The following is a 22,117-nucleotide window of genomic DNA, read 5'->3' as shown; positions in this document are numbered from 1 at the left end:
GCTCGTTATGTTTAAAGAGTCTAAACCCTCTGGGTTTAAAAAATGTGACTCATGTTGCCAGAAAATGTCCCTTACGGTTGAGCACACGAGTAATGATTATTGTTTAGGGGTTGTTCACCTGCAGAACTCTTGCTCGATTTGTCATGCTTTCAGTTCCAGAGTCCTGCAGGAGAGAAAAAAATAAGCTTATTTTACGTGGCCTCCTGAAGAACCTCAAGATGCCTCATCACAAGGTCCTGTGCCAGCCAAAGTGTCAAGAGAAACACTCCAAGCCATCGGTTCTGAGCTTGGAACAGACAAAAATTACTGAGAAGCCTTCGGCTCTGTTGGCCCCTAGCATTGGCTCTGACAAAGCTAAGTCTCCGGCGGCTCCATCTGTGTCCTTGGAGCCGGTCCGGATCCATAAGAGATCAAGGTCTCCCTCTTTGGAGCCAGTACGCTCTGCTCCACAATCTCCTGTGCTGCAACCTGGAGCGGGCAGTCACCAGTCCTCTTCATACTCCTCTCGGTCCTCCAGACTTTTGGATCACGACTTGGAGAGAGTGGTGAACACGCTTCTCAAGTCACAGGCACTTACTAAATTACTCTTGAGCCCAGCCCATAAGGATTTGGCTCCTTCGGCCCTCCCAGCTTCTCCATGGATTCCTCCTCCGACTCTCTTGAGTTCGGAACTAGAGTGCATGGAGGTCATGGTGGTGGAACTGTCAGCTTTGGTCTCTTTTCCCTTATTCCAACTACCACTCTGATCTCCTCGATGTTTCAGTCTGTCGAGGGATCTGGGCACAGAAGCTCTCTCGCCAGCTCTGAGGGGGGAAGTGGCATCGGACCCTTGTCCGACCCTGCTCTCCCTCTTGGATCTTTGGTGCAGGTGAGCTTGGCTCTTACATCAGCGTTCACTCCCAGTTCAAAGGAGATCTCGGGGCTCTTCTGAGCTGGCGCCTCCTTCAACTTGGGACCATGGCACCTTCGAGGTGATGAGGAGCGTGCTGTCTCCAGAGACTGCTCCACCCTCAGCTCCATTTGCTCCTTCTCCGTCGGTGTCTGTGCCTGCCTTTGTCCCTCCTCCTGCCAAGAGTAGGGAACCTGTGCTGCAGGATGCCCCACTGGATGACCCCACTTCTTCCAAAACCTCCCCCGAACATTTGGAGGAGGTCCCTCAGAAGAAGAAGTGTAAGAGGAAACATATAGACTCTCCTGAGTCTATCACTTAAGATACGGACTTGAATGAGTTGGAAGGGTCCCCACGGACACCTTCTGAGGATGTCTCTTTTCAGACATCTTGGAAATCCTTAGACAGAGGGGTGGCTGGAAGTCCCTGGCCCCTTCTAAGGATGAGTCCATATACCTGTGCGCATTTGGTTGCCGACCCTCCACCTCTTGGGTGTCTATGCCTTTCAATTCACTTTTGTCTGTAGTGAGTAGAAAGGCATAGAGCGCTCCAGAGACCATGGAACCTGTTCCGAGGAGACTTAACAAATTTATTAAAGCTGCAGAAGATAAGTCTTTCCTACCCAAGGGAGTCCCTGTTGATGCCATGGTGGTGGCAGCAGCCACCAAGAAGGAACTTGCGGAAACTTCTTCATCTGTCCATCCGCCGAACAGTCTCGTACAATGGACAGGTTTGGGAAGCGTATGTTTTCTTCAGCGACTTTTACTCTCAGATCGCTGAATTACATGTCACATTTCTCACGACTACAGAGGGATCTCCTGAAGGTGCTAGGAGATAGTTGCGAACAAGGCAGCTTCCCAGCTTGTGACCTTGACCTACATGGTAAACTCCTTCATGAGGCTCATTTCTTATGCAGCAAATGGAGTGAGTAGGGTAGCAGGTATCAGAGTAGCTTTACGCAGACATTCCTGGATGAGACCTTGTCAATTTGCAGAACCCTTTAAGTCTTTATTTACCAACACCCCCTTTGATGGCTCGTCCTTGTTTGGGCCTCAGGTAAAACAGACTGTTACCAGGTGTGAACAGGATGGCAAGACTCTCTCTGCTGTAGGGGTCCGTTTTTCCACTCCATCTAGATCCTATCCTAAGGGTCAGAAGAGTGGAAAAATGTGGTTCCAAAAATCCCAGGGATCTTTGCCTGACACACGTGGTGATTTTTCCCCCAGGGGCAGAGGGGGAAACAACAATGGAAGATGCGTCCCTCACGGCAGAGGGGGTCCGCAACAGCAGGGCAACAGAGATACCTTCTCTGCTAGGCCCTTTCATCACTCCTGAAGAGAGGCCCACCTGTACACATCTGGCGGCAGTCAGGGGCAGACTATCACTGTACCCAGCAGCCTGGCAATCTATCACAAGAGAAACATGGGTACTGTCGATAATATCCAAGGGTTACAAAATTCCCTTTTCTCAGTCCCCCTCAAAAGACAAACGTTCTATCCCAGATATTCCACCCAGTCTTCGGGATCATGCAGTCCTAGAGGTTCAAAGATTGCTAGAAAAAAGAGCCATCCAGGAAGTCCTCGCAGACCAAATCGGATCCGGAACTTACTCAAGGTTCTTTTTAGTTTAGAAAAAGACAAGGGACTGGATCTTGGATCTCAGCAAGCTAAACCAGTCGTTAAAAAAGACAAAGTTCCAGATGGTGACAATGCAGTCCATTCTTCCCTTCTTGAATCAGGATAATTGGATGTGCTCCATAAATCTCCAGGACACGTACTACCATATAAAAATGGACAGGCAATCCAGGAGATTCCTACGTTTCTGGCTGGGAGCCAGTGATTATCAGTTCAGGGCCCTGCCCTTTGGTCTCACCACAGCCCCCAGAGTGTTTACCAAGTGTATGGCAGTGGTCACAGCTCACTTGAGGTGTATAGGATTCCAGGTGTTTCCATATCTAGACGACTGGTTCCTCACTGCAACCACAGAGCATCAACTAATCAAGGCACGGGACTACACAATCCAAACTTGTTCCCAGTTAGGCATCACAATAAACTACGAAAAGTCTGCCGTATTGCCTTGTCAGTCTATTACCTTTATAGGGGCAGTCTTAGATACAAGACGCATGATAGCAAAACTGCCTCTAGACAGGGTGTCAACCATTCGTCAACAAGTTTCCTTTCTCATAAAGAAGATGAGAGTTCAGGCAAGACAAGTCCTACAAGTACTGGGCTCAATGGCTGCAGCTATTATGCTAGTTCCTTTAGCATGTTTCCACATGCGGATTCTACAATGGCTTCTTTTCGCTCAGTGGTCTTTCCTAAAATTGCCAATGTCACACTCTTGATCATGGAATCTTGCAAAAAGGACCTACTGTGGTGGCTGGTCTCCCCCAGGTGACTCTGGGCAGACCCTTTCTAGACCCACATCAGGTAGCCACAGTGACCATGGATGCTTTCCAGATAGGGTGAGGGGGACATTATCTGGGATGGACTGTCCAGGGAACGTGGCAACCTCACAAGTAGCATTTGCACATCAATGTTCTAGAGATGAGAGCGGTGCTTCTGGCATTGCAAGCACTTCAAGACTCTCTACCTACAGAGACGATTGCAATCCAGACAGACAATATGTCAATGGTATGGTACATCAACAAGCAGGGTGAAACCAGATCTTACCCCTTGTGTCGGGAGGCACTTTGAATATGGCAATGGGCAATGTCTTCCCAGCGTTTTCTGATTGCAATGCACATTACTGGAAAATCCAACGTGATAGCGTACAGGCTCAACATGGCTATCTTCATACCTCACGACTGGTCCCTGAAGCAAGAAGTTGGAGACTTGATTTTCCGCAAATGGGGCCAGCCATGCTGTGATATTTTTGCCACTCCCCTAAACAACAAATGCAGCAGCTACTTCGTCCTAGTTCCCCCTCTGGGACAGTCACCCAGGAATGCACTTGTTCACGATTGGCCTCTGGGACTACTATATACTTTTCCACCCTGCCCTCTCATTCCAAAGGTACTTCAGAAAGCAAAATTGTTGGGTTGCAAACTCAACCTCATTGCTCCTTACTGGCCTCGTCAGATATGGTTTCTGTTTCTTTGCCATCACCTTCAACTGGAGCCTTGGATACTGGACCCAGTTCCAGACCTCCTGACACATCACTCAGGTAGGCTTCATCCAGCCCTTCAAACTCTCAAGCTGACTGCTTGATTACTCCACTTCCCATCTTAGTCAGGCTCCCAAACATTTCTCCCACTGTACAACACATCCTAGTGTCCTCCCACAAGCCCACTACTAGGAGGATTTACACTAGCAAATGGAAGAGGTTCTCTTACTGGGCCAAAAGTAATAACATTGATCCTTTTACGGCACCTGTTCACAAGATTCTTGACTTTCTAGCCGAAACCTTCGAAAAAGGGGCAGCTGCAGCTACTATTAGGGTCCAACTGGCTGTCATCTCCAATTTTCATGTAGGAGACTTGGGTTCTAACATTATGCCCCATGTAGTTTCCTTCATTGTTATTCAGTTTCTGTCTTATACAAGTGGTACAGTGAATTATCTTCTGTTTAAACTGTGAGCTTTGGCCAGTTAAGACCTGCATGCTATCAACTTGAAAGCATAAGTGAAGCTAAGTAACTTTTATCTGCAATTTTTAAAGTAATTTGTTTGTGTTGCATTGAGGAATATCTAGCTGGAAGCTGTGACTCTGTTTTTCAGTAGGTTCCCGCCCACCCTCCCTGTTTTTGTGTTGGTGTTGGTGTTTGTGTTAATCTTGGTGGCTTTGAAACTGCCCGCCCCTCTTGTAAATTTGCACTTGGATACTCCTCCTGGGCCCATCTCATTTGCTCACTCAAAAAAAAAAAAAAAAAAAATTATCTGCTTTTACTGTATTTGTGTTTCTTCCTACTTTATTTTGCTTTTGCGTCATCTTAAAAGTACTCAATTGTATTTATTACTGCTTGGTGTAACTCACTCTAAGCCTTTTACTTTAAGCACTTGGGCTTCAGACCAGTTGTTTTACATTAAGAAGGTTTGTGCTCTGCACTGTAGTGACAGGACAGGTAGCTTGCATCCTTCTAAGTTGGGAACTGCTGATTGAGGGCTCAGTGTTTGTTATTCTAAAAGTGTATTAATTCTGGTTTAAGCACTTGGGCTTCAGGCCAGTTATTTTACATTAAGAGGGTTTGTGGTCTGCACTCTTGTGGGAGGAGAGGCTGGACTCTGCCCTTCTGAGCTGGGAATTTCTGGTTAAAGGCTTATAGTGCCTGCATATTTGAACTGCTTCTTACTAAATTGGTACACCTTGTTTGCTGTAGCATAGACTAGATCCAGGCCTGCTGAATCTAGCTTTGTTTGTATAACTTGAGCACTAATCCAGGCATTCTTTAAAGTATTCAGTTGTATTTATTACTGCTTGGTAGTAACTTGATTAAAGTGTAGCTATCATTCTAAGTCTTTTGGATTAAGCACTTGGGCTCAGACCAGTTGTTTTACATTAGGAAGGTTTGTGGCCTGCACTGTGGTGGCAGGACAGGTAGCTTACATCATTCTAAGTTGGGAACTGCTGATTGAGGGCTCAGTGTCTGTTATTTTAAAAGTGTATTAGTTCTGGTTTAAGCACTTGGGCTTCAGGCCAGTTATTTTACATTAAGAAGGTTCGTGGTCTGCACTCTTGTGGGAGGAGAGGCTGGACTCTTCCCTTCTGAGCTGGGAATTTCTGGTTAAAGGCTTATAGTGCCTGCATATTTGAACTGTTTCTTACTAAATTGGTACACCTTGTTTGCTGTAGCATAGACTAGATCCAGGCCTGCTGAATCTAGCTTTGTTTGTATGCTTGTTTGCTTGTTATTTCCCTGAAACGCTAATTCCACCTAAAACACAGCTTTTCAGTACTTCTGTGGATCCCTAGTGACATCTGCATTGCTTACTGTACTTATTTCCTTGTTTCACTTGAAAGAAAGTTACTGTTTGTCATTTTTGCATTTAAGTTACCTGTAACACATTGCATTTAAGTTACCTGGCACTTGCTCCTAAAGCAATTATATAAGTCAGCATTAACAAATTAAAAGCACTACACCCTCACAAACTCCCCTTGAGCACCTTGTTCCCCATTGGCACTTTTTTTTTTCAATTATAAAGGAATTCTCAATACTATTCTAGCATGTCCAAAGGTCAGTTGTCAATCTCCTCTCTGGTCCAGCTGGTGAATCTGGGAATCTTGAGGCAATGTTACAACTGCCTCATGTACACAGACAACCCTCTCCTCCTCCCAACAAATTCCAACACATGTGAGAGATGCAACCATACAGCCAAACTGGAGGCTAAGCTCTCTCAACTCAGTACTGGCGAAACCTGTCAGGAAGAGAAGGAAACCACACTCACTACAATTCCAGTCTCACATAGACCTACCACGACAGCAAACCAAACACATAAACAAACAAAAACATACTCGGAGGCTCTAAATAAAAATCTGCCTAAGCAGCAGAGACCTCCAAAGTAGACACCCAAGCAACCGCTACCCCAAAACAAAACACGTGCAACACATAGCTCACAAAGCCAGTGTGCGAACAGTCACAGCCCTTAAGGCTAAACAACACACCTGATACACTTGTAATAGGTGACTTTATCGTCAGGCACACTGATGTCCCGCTCACCAGGCTGAACAAGGAGAAGGTCACGGTGAGCTGCCTGTCGGGCGCTAGGATCCGCCACATAACACAAGCACTCAGGTCACTCCAAGGCAAGTACAAATATGACTCCGTCATTGTCCATGCTGGTGTGAATGACCTGAGATGTACCTCCCTGGACTACATGAAAAGAGACATAGAGGAGCTCTCTGAGCATGTGGCCCAGGCCGGTATGACCCTGACCTTGAGTAGCATCTTACCCTCACCAAGAATGATGCCACAATATGAAGACAAGATGATCAATTTCAACAATTGGCTTAAGTATTGGTGTCATTCAAAGGGGATCCAATGCCTGTCAGCCTGGGATGACTTGCTCGACAAGCCACGATGCTTCGCTAGGGACAGCTTGCACCTGTCACCCCTGGGCTTTCGGATATTGGCAAAGGCTCTTGCTACCCCCATAGTGCCTTTTTTAGGCAAGGCTCAAAAGACAAACCCACCACCATAGGTATCACAAGGGATAAGAAACTAAGAGTAATACTACTCAACGCCAGAAGTCTAAACCTCAAGATGCATGCACTCAAAACTCTCCTTAGCATGGAGAACATCGATATCTGTGCAGTAACAGAAACCTGGTTCAAGGCTCCCGAGAGCACCCCAGCACTACCAGGTTATACCTCATACCATGCTTTTCGGCCCCAAAACTTGGACCGAACCAGAAAAGGAGGAGGAGTATCAATATTCGTCAAAGATACCCACACCTCCAGGTTGGTGGCACAGCACAAAGCATCAGAGACTATCCATGTGCAACTAACAGTGGGTAAAACTGCCTTCCAGTTTATAGCCTGCTGCAGACCACCCTCCCAAACTCAGGAACTCCACTCGGCCTTCCTGAGAACACTGGAAAATATGAAAGTCTCTCCAAACACCATTATATTGGGCGACGTCAACTACCCTGACATAGACTGGGAGCATTACTCTAGCTCCAACACCCTAGCTCAAAGGTTCCTAGAATTTATAAACTCAAATGCTATGGAACAACTTGTTACCACTCCCACAAGAGGGGAAAACATACTGGACCTGATCATTACCAACATGGGGACTCTATGCTCCAGACCAGAAGTGTATCCCTCACTGGTAAGATCAGACCATAAACTAATCTCACTGGATATTCACATCCCGACCCCATCCCCTGCCTAGAAAACCACAGTGAAAAACTTCTCTAAAGCAAATTGCACACTCCTCAAAACTGAGGTGGAATCCTTCAAAGCCCCCGGGCCTGTGGAAAATACGGCCCAGACTGCAGAATCCTTTATAAACGCATTCTATGAATACCTTCAGGAATGCATGGAATCGTGCAATCCCAAATAAAACCAAGACCCAATCCTCCAAAGGCAGACATCCTGTCTGGTGGACCCCAGCCATAAACAAACTATACAATAGAAGGAGGAAGCTACTACATGATAGAGCAAAATCCCAAAAAGGGAAGGCATCTCTGATCAGTGTGTTAGCAAAAAACTACGGGCACTCATAAAATCGTCTAAGGCCAGCTTCGAGAGAAAAATTGCACAGGACACTAAGGATAATCACAAGACTTTCTTTAGTTATGTTAGGAACCTGGGTGGGAATTCCCAGATATGCTCAGAATTAGTCCAAAATGACAAAAAATACACCAAACCCACAGGCATTGCCAACATCCTAGCTGACAGGTTCAGTTCAAACTTCTCCCCCCCCCTCCCCACCAAAAGGGCAAATATCTATCCCAGCAGAGTGCTGCCCCCCTGAGATCTCAGATGCTCAGGTAAGAGCCGCCCTCTCCAAAGCAAAAAACACAGCATCAATGGGACCAGACAGTGTCACGGGCTGCGTCCTACATGAACTCCAAGAAGAGCTAAACCCAAACATAAAACTACTGTTCAGTCTCAGCCTTACCACAGGATATGTACCCAAAGAGTGGCGTACAGCAACAGTGGTCCCTCTCCACAAAGGTGGTGCCTCAACGGATCCCGGAAACTATCGTCCCATAAGCCTGACTAGCTTAGTCTGCAAAGCTATGGAAAGGATCATCATGGACCTCATAAAAAAGATATTGGGGACCTACAGACACTGGATCCTACCCAGTTCGCCTTTGTTAAGGGCAGATCCTGACTCTTAAACCTGGTCGATTTCTTTGAAACAGTCACCAAGGCCATTGACGAGGGGAAGGTGGTCCACACAGCCTACCTGGACCTCGCAAAAGCCTTCAATAAATTACCCCACTCGGGCATTATAGATAAGCTCACCAGCTTAAATATAAACCCCTATGTCACTAGATGGGTTGCAAACTGTCTCAAGGACAGAACCCACATGGTTAGAATTGCTGGAGCCATGTCAGACTCCAAACCAGTTACAAGTGGCATCCCACAAGGCTCAGTGTTGGGACCTCTTCTGTTCGGTATATATTTCTCAGAGGTACAGGCCAACACGGAAGGACTGTGGCTGACCAAGTTCGCAGATGACTGCAAACTGGGCGCTATAATCGACTCTCCAGCCGACACAAGCATCCTCCAAAAGGGCCTCATAGAAACAGACAACTGGTGCCAGAGCCATGGCCTCAAGCTAAATGCCAAAAAGTGTATAGTCATCCCCTTTGGCAAAAACAAAGTGCCCACAAATTACCACATAGATGGTAATCTATTAAGTACGGAAGAAGTAATTAGGGACCTGGGGACCCAAGTTGATAGCAATCTCTCATTTGACAACCACGTGGCCAAAGTGGTTAGAAAAACATTTTATATAGCCCATCTAATCATGAAGGGATTCACATCTAGATCAGGGGAGGTCATCGTGCCTCTTTACTCATCCCTCATCAGGCCCATAATTGAGTACAATGCCCTTTTGGGATGTACCTTACCAGACACCTGCAGCAACTGGAAAGACCCCAAAAGTACCTCACCAAGAGGATCAAAGGGCTCAAACAGATGCCATATGCTGCCCGGTTAAAGAAACTCAAGCTCTACTCAGTGGCATACCACCTGCTCAGAGGCGATCTGTGCCTGACATATAAAGCCATGTCCAACCCGGAATTAATGGACATGCTGCACCTCAAAAAAATCCAAATCCCATCGAGCTATGCGCTCGAGAGACTTGAACCTCAGCACTGAAATAAATAGGACATGCTGGAGGGACAGATTCATAACCCAGAGGCTCCCTTCACTCTGGAATAAAATCCCAGTCCAGGTTAGGCAGAGTCCCTCATTGACTCTCTTCAAGAGGAATCTTGATGAGTGGATGGGGGATCATAGGTTTACCCCGGGTATCACTTCTGTGTCACTGTTAGACAGAGGCACAGTATACTAACCTCGGAAAAGGGCATAGCAAAATTAATTTAAAATGGGTGGTGAAAGCCAAACACACTCTGGCTAGGCTTATAAATGCCCTAGGGCAGATAGCCTAGTATGAACCTATGAACCTATGAACCTATAAGTTGTACATTGCATTCGTACGAGGTACAACACTTTTACGGCCCCCAGTAAGAGAACCTCCCGCTCCCTGGGACCTAAACTTGGCTTTAGCTTCAATGGTTTTGCCCCCTTTTGAACCAGCAACATCTTGCCCTTTGAAGCTTCTGTCTTGGAAAACCCTCTTCTTGGTTGCTATAACCTCAGCTAGATGGGTTTCTGAATTACATGCTTTGTCTATTCGCCCACTGTATCTCATTTTTTCACAAAGGTAGTGTCTCTCTAAGGACCAATCCTTCCTTCTTGCCAAAGATTTGTTCTGAGTATAACTTAAATCAGTCCATTGAGCTTCCTATGTTCTTCCCAAGTTATGGCAACAAGGCAGAGTATAGATTACACTAATTGGATGTTCAGAGGGAATTACATTTCTTCTGTCATAATGAGCCTGGCTATTGATCACAGATGTGTTTGACTCCAGATTGGGTTTGTATATGGAGAATCTGTCAGTCCAGGGAATTTGCTCATCGTTGCAACTGAAGATGCACATCAAGGTAAAGGAAATTTAATATGTTCTTCACAATGATGACATTTAGAAAATACTGTCCTTGGGAATTCTTCAAATAAATGCTGACAACTCTAGTGTAACATGGTTCTTGAATAAACAAAGCAGCACAAGATCATATTGCCTTTCCAGACTACAAAATGGACTGTAACAATGTTCATGGGTTTTCATTTATAAGCAGTTCATCTTCCATGTATAGACAGTTTTTGATAGGCTGTCTCACTTTGAAAGGTTCATGTAGATTTTGAATGACAGCTACATCTTTAAATTATTTATAATGTGACATCTGCTTATGGACAGCCAAGTAAGACCCTGTGTTTGTCTCCAGAGAATGCTCAGTTGGAGAGCTGTGATCCAGGATCAACAATGCTTTGTTTAGAACTTGGGAATACCAACAGCGTTATGCATTGCCTTCAGACTTCAATTTAAAAAATGCTAAAATCAGCAAAAGGAAAGGTGTGTTTGATAATCACTGTGTTATTCTAGTCCAGAGAAGCTGCCATTTTGGCTGTTTTTTCTGTGATTATTCGATCTTGGAGGTGCATGTGCCTTCTGCTCCACTTATACGTTGCTTTCCAACACTCACATGCTTCAGATCTTGACCTTGACTTCAGGGGAATAGATCCGCTATGTGATGTGTTAATAAAAAACACCTAACTGGTCTAAGTGTTCATTTGGTTGCTATCCCCAGCTAAGATCCATACAGGCATTGCCTTTACTAGCATCTAGCAATACCATAAAATAAGTTATGTTTTTCCCTTAAAAACCCAAATATACAGGTAGGAGAAGCTATTGGCTTACCTAAAATCATGTAGAATGGAGGAGATTGAGATTGCCCAGTCCAGGAATCTACAGGAGGATTTCTATCACAATCTCAAACCAGAGCCCTTTGAAAAGGTAAAGGACATTGGTCACACCCACTTTGGAAATATTTCCATATCTGAGACAGCCTATTGTTCTTTGATTATTGCAAACTCATTTTCAGGTACTGAGTGCTTAAGTTTGTGCTTGATTTTTTTTTCTTCCATAGGTGATGATGATTGACCCATGAGGGATGTATCTCCAAAGTCTTGAACTGTTAAATCTTTCTTGTGACTGACCTGCTCTTGACATTGACCCTCTCAGATTTGCTTGACATTAACATTGGTTAGTAATTGTAGACAGGATTTAAGGCAGCTCTGCAGAGGGTTCTCTGCATCCAAATGGGATTATTTAACCTAGAATGAGGTAGGTCTCCTTCACCAAGGTCATACCTCTCAACTGTCCAGATTTTTGCCTCTTATTTTTGGTCTGTTTCTCATAAAATTTGTGATTTTCTGGCAAATCATTGAGGACAGAAATAATACTAAGTAAAGACAGACATTTGAGTTTCAGACTTCATATCCTTCAGAGAATATATAATAATGAGAAATCTGTCATTCTAACATGACCAATGCACTCTCAGTGAAAGACTCTTGTTTGCTGTATGGTATAATCTGGCCTCATAGGTGCAGAACCATAGTCTTGGGAACTTGGACAAATGCCATTGCCAGGCCCTTCTCAAGCTTATCTTGTACCCTTTTGATAGACTGAGAGTTTGTCCCTTTGCCTAACATCTGTTGCAGACGCACTGCATGCTCAACCCCATATATTTTGGCTGAGCATGGACGTTATCCATCCCTTGGGCCAGGAGAGGTATTGCTTACCATTTGGTTCCTGGGAATGGGACTCAGAAGGCTACAAGGTACAATGTCCTTATCTCTGCATCTGAAATGGACAATGAAACCTCCCCTCAATGCATCTCCTGCCCAGATTATCTTCCTCTGCAGCAAAACCATTGCTTTTATGAAGTTCTCTATGGGCTACCCTATGATTCTCTTTCCTATATGTTTTACATTGTTTGGATGAGTGTTTGATTAGAAGAAGGAAAAGAACAGCCACCTATCATCCTTCATCTGGAACTGGGGCTCGTGTGCTATTTTTCAGCCTGGAATCACAAAGATACGGCTCCCTTAATGCCCATCTTGATAGGGGCCATCACCTCTGTGCCAGGTGGTATGAGATCCTTTTTAAGCATTCTAAAGTTAATTCTTGCACAATATTTGTAGTCCATCAATTGATCCATGTAACCACAGCATATTGCCTCCTTGATGCCTATTAATAAAGCTAAAGTCTGTGAGATGGTGGACAAGAAGGTATTCTTTGCTTTGTTCCTGCTTAAATCCCTCACTTTTTTGCCTCATCTGTCCAAATCATAGTTTGCTTTATCAAATCAGGTAATGGAAAGGAAGCTTCCTGACCTCCCCTATTTTGAGATCAGTGTAATGCTGGTTAACATCTTTAACATAGGACTCCCTATTTTAATTCTGAGACATGTAAAAGTGAGGTCTGGAATTAAGGAAAAAAGTTAGAATCTACAGGGGAACAGCAAATGTTGGACATGGCTGGTCTCCTTTAAAGTTGTTTTTTTGCAGGAGAGCACGTCTTCCTTTCACCCCAAGCTTGTGTTTACCGACTCCAAGATCACCATACTTTGGAGTAAAGGGAACATTCCAAGAAACAGCAGTCTCAGTAGATGTAGGTTCACATTTTTGGTCATTCATCTTCAGTATTCTGGAATGTACAGTAATGTGTTTGAGAATATTAAATGGTGTCTTATCAGTGAGCTGCCATGTAATGTGCTGCAATTTTGATGTCTCCGATGCTGTGGCTAGTGCAGCGGTTTTGCCTCTATGCTGCCCAAGATGGCCTTCTTTAGGCTTCAAGAGGAAGGTCCTAATAATCTCGCTTTTCTGAAGAAGTCCTCTTTAGACAGGCTTCTCAGGATCTGCTTAAGGACCTCCACAAGAAGAAGCAGGCCCTTTGTGTGGTAATGTTTTGATCTGCCCTTCTTTCTCCAAGTTGTCTTCCTGGCCAGCCCAGCTCTAAGGAAGAAGGACTGTCACAAGTTGAGTAGGTCCCTCAAGTGTCAGCCAGTTTTGTCTTTTTTAGCTTTGCCAGCTATGTATCACTGAAGTGTAACTTTACCTCCATAGCAGCTGCAATGCCATTTAGGCTTGTGTTGTGGGGAGGTATACAAGTTCTCTCTGGCATGAAGTGTTATCACAAAAGGCCATTGCACATGGATGACATAATCGATGGCCATATCTTAACGGCTATAAGATCTTTCCCAAGAGCGAAGCTGTTTCTTCAGAGCTCATGGGATAGGCTAAGTTAACTAGCCATTGTGGTGCATGCGTTGTAGAAGGATCCTAGTATGTTTTCATCTTTGGTAACTGGTTTGTGGACTGTCTGCTAATGTCCCTTAAATCGGCAGTTCTGTAGTTGTCTTTTAGGATCATCATAAATTGCATGAAGTCATGTATGTACCCATCTCAGAGGATGGCTTTCATCTAAGTGGATATGCATACTTTTCCAATTATCAGCTGAAAATCAAAGGTTCGGTATGCAGAACTCTGAAGTGCAGAAGTGTTGAAGGTGGCCAAATTCCGAGTGAAGGTCTAGGCAGTAAATGCTTGCTGAATGTGTGAACCATTGACCAAGTGGCTGTGTCAGAAATGTCTAGTGGTTTTGCTGTTGTACTTGCCCCAGAGATGTTTGCTTCATCCAGCTTTGGAGACGCAGATTAGTAGTTTACTTGACCAGATGCTATAATGAAATTTTATAATACAGATATGTGTAATACTTATTGTAAGGGTGGATTAATTATCCCTGTCTTCACAATGAATTTTCTTCTGAATATGGCCCTCTAAGCTGCGGTTGGATTACTCCTACATGTATTACTCAGGTAGCCAGTCTTATACACTGAACCACGTCTTTACTGCTCAGTAGAAAAAGGAGTGGATCATTCAGACTGCTCACGGTGGGCTGTGTAACCCAACCACATGCAGTGAAGGCAGTTCAGTCAGCTAATAATGTGGTGAGTACCTCATTTTGGCTGTCATGCCTTTTGTTGGCTGTAGGAATGTACCTCTAACACCCAAGTTACCCATTCGTTCTCTACACTAGTGTACATTGTTTTTACATTAAAACCCAGCTTCTACCTGCACACTCTGCAATAAAAAAAAAAGCTTGCAAGCTGGGTTTCTCCATTTTAACCACTTTGCATTTTTTCAGTAAACAGGCCGGCCTTAATCTCTTACTCTCTTTATATTTTTACAATTTTTCTGAGCAGGAGCAGTTTTTATACTGAAACATTGGCACCACATTTGCCATTTACTTCTTTGTCAGTCCCCCCTCCTAGAACTACCCACTGCATCCTGTCAGGTAGTTCCTTGTCCATCTCACTAATTCAGGTTTGTACCTATACCCATTAATTTTATAACAGAAATTATTTCAAAGAACTTACTGAAGTCCAATTTCCCTTCAAGCCCATAAGTTTTCTCTTATGATTTGTGTAAGTGAAGTGGATCTAGTTAGACAGGAAAATCCAATGCTTTATAAATCTTGGATGCTGACTTATCTTCTGGACAATTTAGAAATTCAACCAGTCTAGCATGAGAATTCCTTTCCGTAAACCTTCTTGCAATGGAGTTGTGTCTAATCTGTCTGAAATTAAATCCATTCTGGCATTTTTTATGCAGTGTGACCATAGTTGTTACCTTGCAAGTCACTGTTACTACCCCATTCTCCAAGGGAAAGACAATGTAATTCATCAATAAATCATCCAGCACACTTGTTAGTTCTCTTAGCACCAGAGATGGGACAAACCCTTTCAGTATCTGGATGCCTTTGCCCTATCTTGCCACCTGTTTTCCTTCACTATCTACCATCCCATTCAAAAGTAGTATTGTGCTTTCCCCTTCCTTTATAAATAACAACAAAAATATTTAGTCTTTCTGTCTGGTCTTGTGTCTTCACACTTTCTTTCCTTTCTCCTGCAACTCAATATTAGGCTTGATGGATGGACAGACACACAGACCACTTGTTTTGTGGTTTGTTTAGATACGGTGTTCTCTACTTTCAGTAGGCCTCTAAGTGTCTCAATTTTTCCTTGTTTCAGTTACGCAGGTACATATTTCTTATCTCATGTTTTCCTTTAGTATCCCAACAACTGTTATGTTAGTGATTCCTGTGCTTGTTTCCAGTGATGCTTCGCATCAGGATGAAGTCTGCTTTGCTGTAATGCACATCCTACTTCTCATTGACCACGTCATTACTGATACCAGTATTCATAATTTACACTAAAGGATGTTGGAATCCCTAGAGAAAATCGTTACCTTCTACTGATATTTAGCAGCCTTCTTAGCTTTTTGACATCTCCTTTCTAATCTGGAAGTGCACATCTTTGTTTTTATTGCCGAACATTTTAAGATCACCAAACACTTAACTTTCTTATTTAATTCTGCTTGCTTTTCATAATCTCTGTTTCCTGGACCTGCCGATCTTTGCATTGCAGCTCTTCTGTAGATGTTCTTCGTTCCCCATTGCTGCAGTCCTTACTATTGGGTGTAGTCCGCTGTCCAGTCGGCCCGAATACCAGAGTATATGGCTGTCGTCGGTCAGGGCGCGCGCATGACCGACGTCATATCCTCAGTCTTTTTTGGCGCATGGTCCGATGCAGAAGCAGTTTTGCGAGTGCAGGTTGGCGTTCTGAAATATTTCCGAAACCGGAGTTTCAGACCGAAGCAGAGTTGGCTAAGTACCCCGTTGGGGAACATTTTGTTTTCTTGCCTCAGTATTTAACCGGATGTCAGAAAAAGTGAATCACTGTATTTCTTGTGGGAAACAGATACCTCATAGGGATTACCATACCTTGTGTATACCTTGTTTAGGGCCTGAGCACGACGGTGTTGGTTGCCGCTCTTGTGCTAGGTTTAACAAACGCACTATTAAGAGGAGGTTAGACTGTGCCAGGTTAGTGTTTGGGAAGCGTTGCAATTATAAAATGCCGCCGGATGCTCGATGCCCAAGAAGCGCAAGGACAAAACAGCGAAGCCTAGGGTTGATGAACCGGCAGTCCCGGACGCCGGTTCTTTAGAAGGCTCAGTGGAGCCAGAGGTTTTGCCAGGAGTTTCCATGGAGTCTCAGGCAGAAACTTTACTGTTACAGGATGTGCCTTCTCAGGAGGTAGGCCAGGCTGAGGGGCTTCTCAGGTAACTGTTCTTCCCTCTCTTCCCAAGGTAGTTAGAGCCTCTCCTTCTGTTGCCAAAACTTCTTTGAGAGGTAGGCCAAGTTCAGCTTCAGTGGGGGCTTCTCCTAGCATTTGGTTCTGTACCTAAGAAACATATGCTTAAAATGGCAGAAGATTTGATTACTATGATTAGAGGTTCTATGCCCTCCTGATAAGAGGCCTAGGGTGGAACCGGAGTTTGATAGTTTTGAACAGTGTTCAGAGGCTTCTGAGTCTTCTCGCGAAGATTTGCAGGAGTATCCTCCTTATTCTGATTCTGATGTGGATGATTCCACTCCTACAGCTTCTCCTCCTGAGGATTTCTCATTTTCAGAGACTCTGCATTCCATGAGGGAGCACTTTAAATGGGAAGGCCAGGATTACTCTGATTCCAGGAAAGGCTTAGGAATTCTTGTTTTACCCCAGCATAGGCCCTTAGCTATACCTCCTGTGTTGAATGTGGTGGAAGATGTTTTGCAGAGGCTTCCTGAACCCTGACTCTTTGCCTCCTGCTCCTGTTAAACCTGATAGGTATTATAGGGTGCCGCTCATAAGTATTTGTTTAAGAGTCCTAGACCCAGAAACTGTTTCTCAGGGGCCTAAAGGTGTTAAGGCCTCTGTGGTTAAAAATCCTGTTCCCACTGATAAAGAGGCAAGGGCTTTGGATAGGTGGGGAAAGAAAGTGTATACTTCTTCCACTCTAGCCATGAGGCGTTGAATTGTCAGTTTCACATGCTAAAATATCAAAATTATCTCCTTTCACAATTGAAATCTAAGGTGGATGCTTTGGCGGAAGGTATTGAGTGTAAAGAGTTGCTGGATTTGGTTCATGTGTCTGAACAAGTGGGTAAGCATTCTTTGCAATGTGGTTTTGATGCTGTACAGGCCTCCTCGAGGGTGGCTGCCACTAGTTCTGTTCTTCGCAGGCATGCCTGGTTGAGGGATCAGAATTTAGCTGAGCATGTTAAGACAAGGATTTTGGATGCTCCTTTACAGTCTGATGTGTTGTTTGGTTTGCCTGTGGAAGCAGTTTTAAAGAAAATGGAGGACAAAGCTAAGTCTATGCAAAGTGTTAAAGATTTTTGCAGGTGCAGCCACCAAGTTTAGTAGAAATTGGCCTGCTAAGGGGTGGATATATCCTGCTTATGATTCCCAGTCTAGGGTAGGTCTAGGCGTGGTAGGGGCAGGGCTCAAGGTTCTTTTAGGCCTAGAACAGGAGTTCACCTGCTCAGACTTCTGGTGAGGGCAGGGGTCAGTCCTTTAAGTAAACAGACCCAATGACCTGCCTTTTCAGCTGCCAGTAGATTCTCGTCTGGCAGCTCCTTTGAGGAAGCCTGTCTCTTTTCAAAGAAAATTGGGATTTAATTACTCAAGACAGATGGGTGTTGGATATCATTCACCAAGGTTACAGGTTTTATTTCCATACAATGCCCCCTTTCAAAGGCATGCCAGGCGTCCTCCTCCACAAAGAAAAGAGGCTCACAAGCAAGTTTCTCAGTTACTCCAGATGGGGGCCATTCAGCCAGTCCCTGTATCAGAAAGGGGCCTAGGATTTTATTCTCGCCTGTTCCTAGTACCAAAGAAGGGAACACGGAGACCAATTTTGGATTTATCTCTCCTCAACACTTATCTGGACATTCCCAAGTTCAAGATGTTGGCGTTACAACAGCTTTTACCTCTGCTGGGCAAGGATCACTGGATGGTAACTTTAGATCTCAAGGAAGCTTACCTTCATGTGCCTATAAGGCTAAGTTGCAGGAAGTATCTGCGGTTTTGAGCTGGAAATTCTCATTATCAGTTCTCTGCATTGCCCTTTGGCTTATCTACTGCGCCCAGAGTATTCACAAAGGTTCTGGCTCCAGTGATAGCTTACTTCAGGCTACAAGGAATTCAAATCTATCCTTACTTGGGCGACTGCCTCATTCTTGCTCAAGAAAAGGAAGACCTTCTACAGCATCTGGAATATGTTATAGCAGTGCTAAGATGCCTAGGGTATTCTGTGAGCGAAATAAAGTCCAGTCTAGTACCCTCTCAAGACATGTGCTTTCTGGGTGTGAGACTGAATACAGCAGCAGATGGCCTTTTTAACCCCGGACAAACAAAAGAGTCTATCACTTTACTTCCATCAACTATCTCATCAGTCCGTGCTGACTGCAAGGACAGTCCTTCAAGCATTAGGGTTCATGGCATCTTGTATTCTGGTGCTTCCCAATGCCAAACTGCATATGAGGAAGCTACAATGGTATCTCAAAATGTATGGACACAGCACTGCCAGGATTTGAACACTGTCATTCAAATAATACCTTGCCTTCAAAAGAATTTTGTGGTGGGCTCAGGAATGTCACCTAAACAAGGGACTCTCTGTGACCCGGCCAGAGGCAGTCAGATTTTAACGACAGATGCCTCGGACATTGCTTGGGGAGCTCATCTAAATGGAAAGTGGATACAAGACAAGTGGCCTGCCAGACTACAGCATCTACATATCAACATGAAGGAGATGTTAGCAGTCCAGTTTGCATTAATGGCTTTCAAGGAGTTACTTCTTCCAGGGCAGGTGTTGATTCTAACAGACAACACAACTGTCATGTGGTACATCAACAAGCAAGGGGAACACATTCTTATCCTCTATGCAGGCAAGCAATGATTTTATGGGAGACTCTAAGCTTGCAACTAACTCTTCAGGCAAGGTTTCTGCCAGGAGCACAGAACTCCTTAGCAGATGTGTTAAGCAGACAAATCATGGATCCCCACTGGAAACTGGATCTTCATGTATTTCAGAAATTGACAGTGTCATGGGAACTCCAGACATAGATCTGTTCGCTTCTCCACTAAACCACCAGCTGCCAAAGTATTGCACAAAGGGTTTCATCACACAGCTTGGAAAGTGGATGCTCTGTCTTTCAGTTGGAAAAACCTTCATGTGTATGCCTTTCCACCTCTGCCTCTTCTTCCAAAGGTACTATTAAAGGTCAGACAAGACAGGCCAAGGATGATTTTGATAGCTCCAGATTGGCCTCGGCAACACTGGTACCCACTACTACGGAGTCTGGTAAAGAAGCCTCCATGGCCTTTACCTCTGATTCCTCATCTGTTATCTCAGAAGGACGGTCATCTGCTCAATGTCAAGCTTCACTCTCTTCATCTAACAGCCTGGCATATTCTGTGTTGAAACACAGCAGGTCTCAACTACCTCAACAAGTTTTAAATGTGATTATGGAAGCTAGAAGACCTAGTACAAGGAAAGAAAATGGAAGAGATTTTTATTTTGGGTACAGCAAAGAATTTGGAGATTTCTGAGCCTAATTTGAGTGTGGCTCTTCAATATCTTACTGAGTTATTGGACAAAGGTTTGTCCTTCTCTTCCATTAAGATTCATGCTGCAGCAATTTCAGCTCACTATGATTGTGACCCACCATTGTTTTCGCATCCTTTGTTCAAGCAGTTTCTTAGAGGGGCAAAGAATATAAGACCCCGCTCCTACTCCTGCTTGGGATCTCAATTTTTTGTTGGAAAAACTTACTCTACAACCTTTTGAGCCTGCGGCTACTGCTGAATTGAAATACTTGTCATGGAAGACTGCTTTTCTGTTGGCTATTACTTCTGCAAGAAGGGTGTCTGAGTTGCAGGCCCTTATGGCAGTAGAGCCCTTTGATTTTCCATGAGATAGGGGTCATACATTACTATTCCTTTCCTTTATGCCTAAGGTGGTTTCTAGTGTGGCTTTAAACCAAAGTATTCATTTGCCTACTTTTATGCAGACCCCAAAAAAAAAGGGATTTTTTTTGCACACTTTAGATGTACACAGGCAATATTATTATTATTTAAGCTAAGTTAGAGATTTTTTGCAGTCTCAGTTTGTTTGTTTTTTTTTTTTTTTTTGTTCCCCAGAGCAAGCCTGTGTCAAAACAAACTATTTCTAGGTGGATTGGCTTTTGCATTGCATTTTGTTATTCCCATCATGGCAAGGAGATTCCAGCTGGGATTAGGCCTCATTCCACTAGGGCTACTGCCACTTCTTTTGGAAGCAGCTACTTGGAGTTCAGTGCATACTTTCTCTAAGCATTATCACCTTCTAAGTCTAGGGCTGGTTTTGCCACAGCTGTTTTGCAAGGCATGTTGTCAGCTCCTGCTGATTTGCCAGCCTCCCTTACCTCTGCTTTGGGATTCTAGTAAGGACTGCAGCAATGGGGAGCGAAGAAACATAGTTACAGTTTACCTACCATAAAAATATGATCGTTTAGGGATCCCATTTACTGCACCCTCCCTCCTTCCTCTCCTCCTTTTTAGGGTTGTGTGTGTGTGTGTTGAGGTTACATGCTGATATTTTTGTATATATTCTTGTATATATTGTACATATTTTTGGTGTGCAGGTTTTTTGGGCCTTGTCTTTTGGGGTCTTCTGACATCTGGGGCAAGAAAAGACTGAGGATATGATCGCCGGGTCATGCATTAGCTGACGTACTGACGTCAGTCTAATCTAATGCAGCGGGCCGACGCCACTCTCTGGTAGTCATTCCTGGACTGGGACCCCGGGACTACACAAAGGGACTGCGACTGCAGCAATGGGGATCCTCGAACATCTACATTTATGGTAGGTACAAAACTGTACTTTGTCCCAAGCTTTACTGTCAAGGTTTAAGGCTAACATCTCTCTGTCCTTCATTTTCTTTTCCATTCTCCTGTTCAACAGGATTAAAGTAGGTGCTGCTCTCATCTAGTACTCGTACAGAAAAAGATTAAAAAGCCGGCACATCAGTATTATCAATCATCATTTTGCTGTAAATATAGACTAGAGAGTAAAAACAGATATTTTTATCAAGTTATTTCCCTGAATCAGTTACAGAAAGTGTTGTAACAGTTTTATTATTCCATCTGTGTGCAAGAAACGATGGATAAAGTGCGTAAGTGTCTGATTGTAAGGATGCAGAAGATATCCGAAGAAAAAATTTAAATTATGCCTGTGATTGTAAGGATGCAGGAAATATCTGGAAAAAGTTTTAAAGTAATGTTTTATACATAATACTTGTACTGTTCCATGGTTCTGCTTTTCAGTTTCTTCTGAGGTTTTTTTTTCTTTCTTAATGTAGTATGTAACCAGCTTTTTATTTTTGTTTTGTAGGTCTCTGTGTTCATCAATAAAAGTTCGTCTTTGTCGTGGTCTTACATGAGTCCTGTGTTCAAGAGATGTTTTTCGCTTCTTAAAATGACCAGAAGAGGTCCTGGATTCACAGCTGTGTATTCACACATTTCTCAACAAAGCCTCCATGTCTGGCTAATAGGAGACTAGGGCTTCGCTGATGAGTACTACCCAGATTGTAACTGAAATATCAGGCACTATGCTGTCTTTCTCTCCCAAGTCTCTTAATGGCTGATTCAGCATTTTTGGGAGAATGTTGTTATGGTAGTATGGTATTTCTAATATAAATGTTTAAACTTGTCCTGAAATTTCATTGCTATGCTTTCTTTCGTTTGTTTCTTTGCAGTGTTTTTTTACTACTTAATTCACTG

At 43.9% G+C, this 22,117-nt stretch overlaps 1 protein-coding gene across 2 annotated transcripts in view; it reads left to right on the top strand.

The window, feature by feature from the left end:
- THAP2 (THAP domain containing 2) overlaps positions 1-21,828 on the top strand; it is a 456,918-nt gene extending 435,090 nt beyond the window's left edge. For both annotated transcript variants that reach the window (XM_044056999.1, XM_044057000.1), the window contains exon 4: positions 21,729-21,828. The gene's annotated coding sequence lies outside the window, so the exon portion shown is untranslated. The remainder of the gene's footprint in view (positions 1-21,728) is intronic.
- Positions 21,829-22,117: the final 289 nt, after the last annotated feature.

The sequence above is a fragment of the Protopterus annectens genome, chromosome 15.part0, assembly GCF_019279795.1.
Source record: "Protopterus annectens isolate FY-2018-M chromosome 15.part0, PAN1.0, whole genome shotgun sequence".
In the NCBI taxonomy this organism is placed as follows: domain Eukaryota; kingdom Metazoa; phylum Chordata; order Ceratodontiformes; family Protopteridae; genus Protopterus; species Protopterus annectens.
The sequence above is the reverse complement of the archived record's forward strand: the minus strand, read 5'-3'. Positions and strand labels throughout refer to the sequence as shown.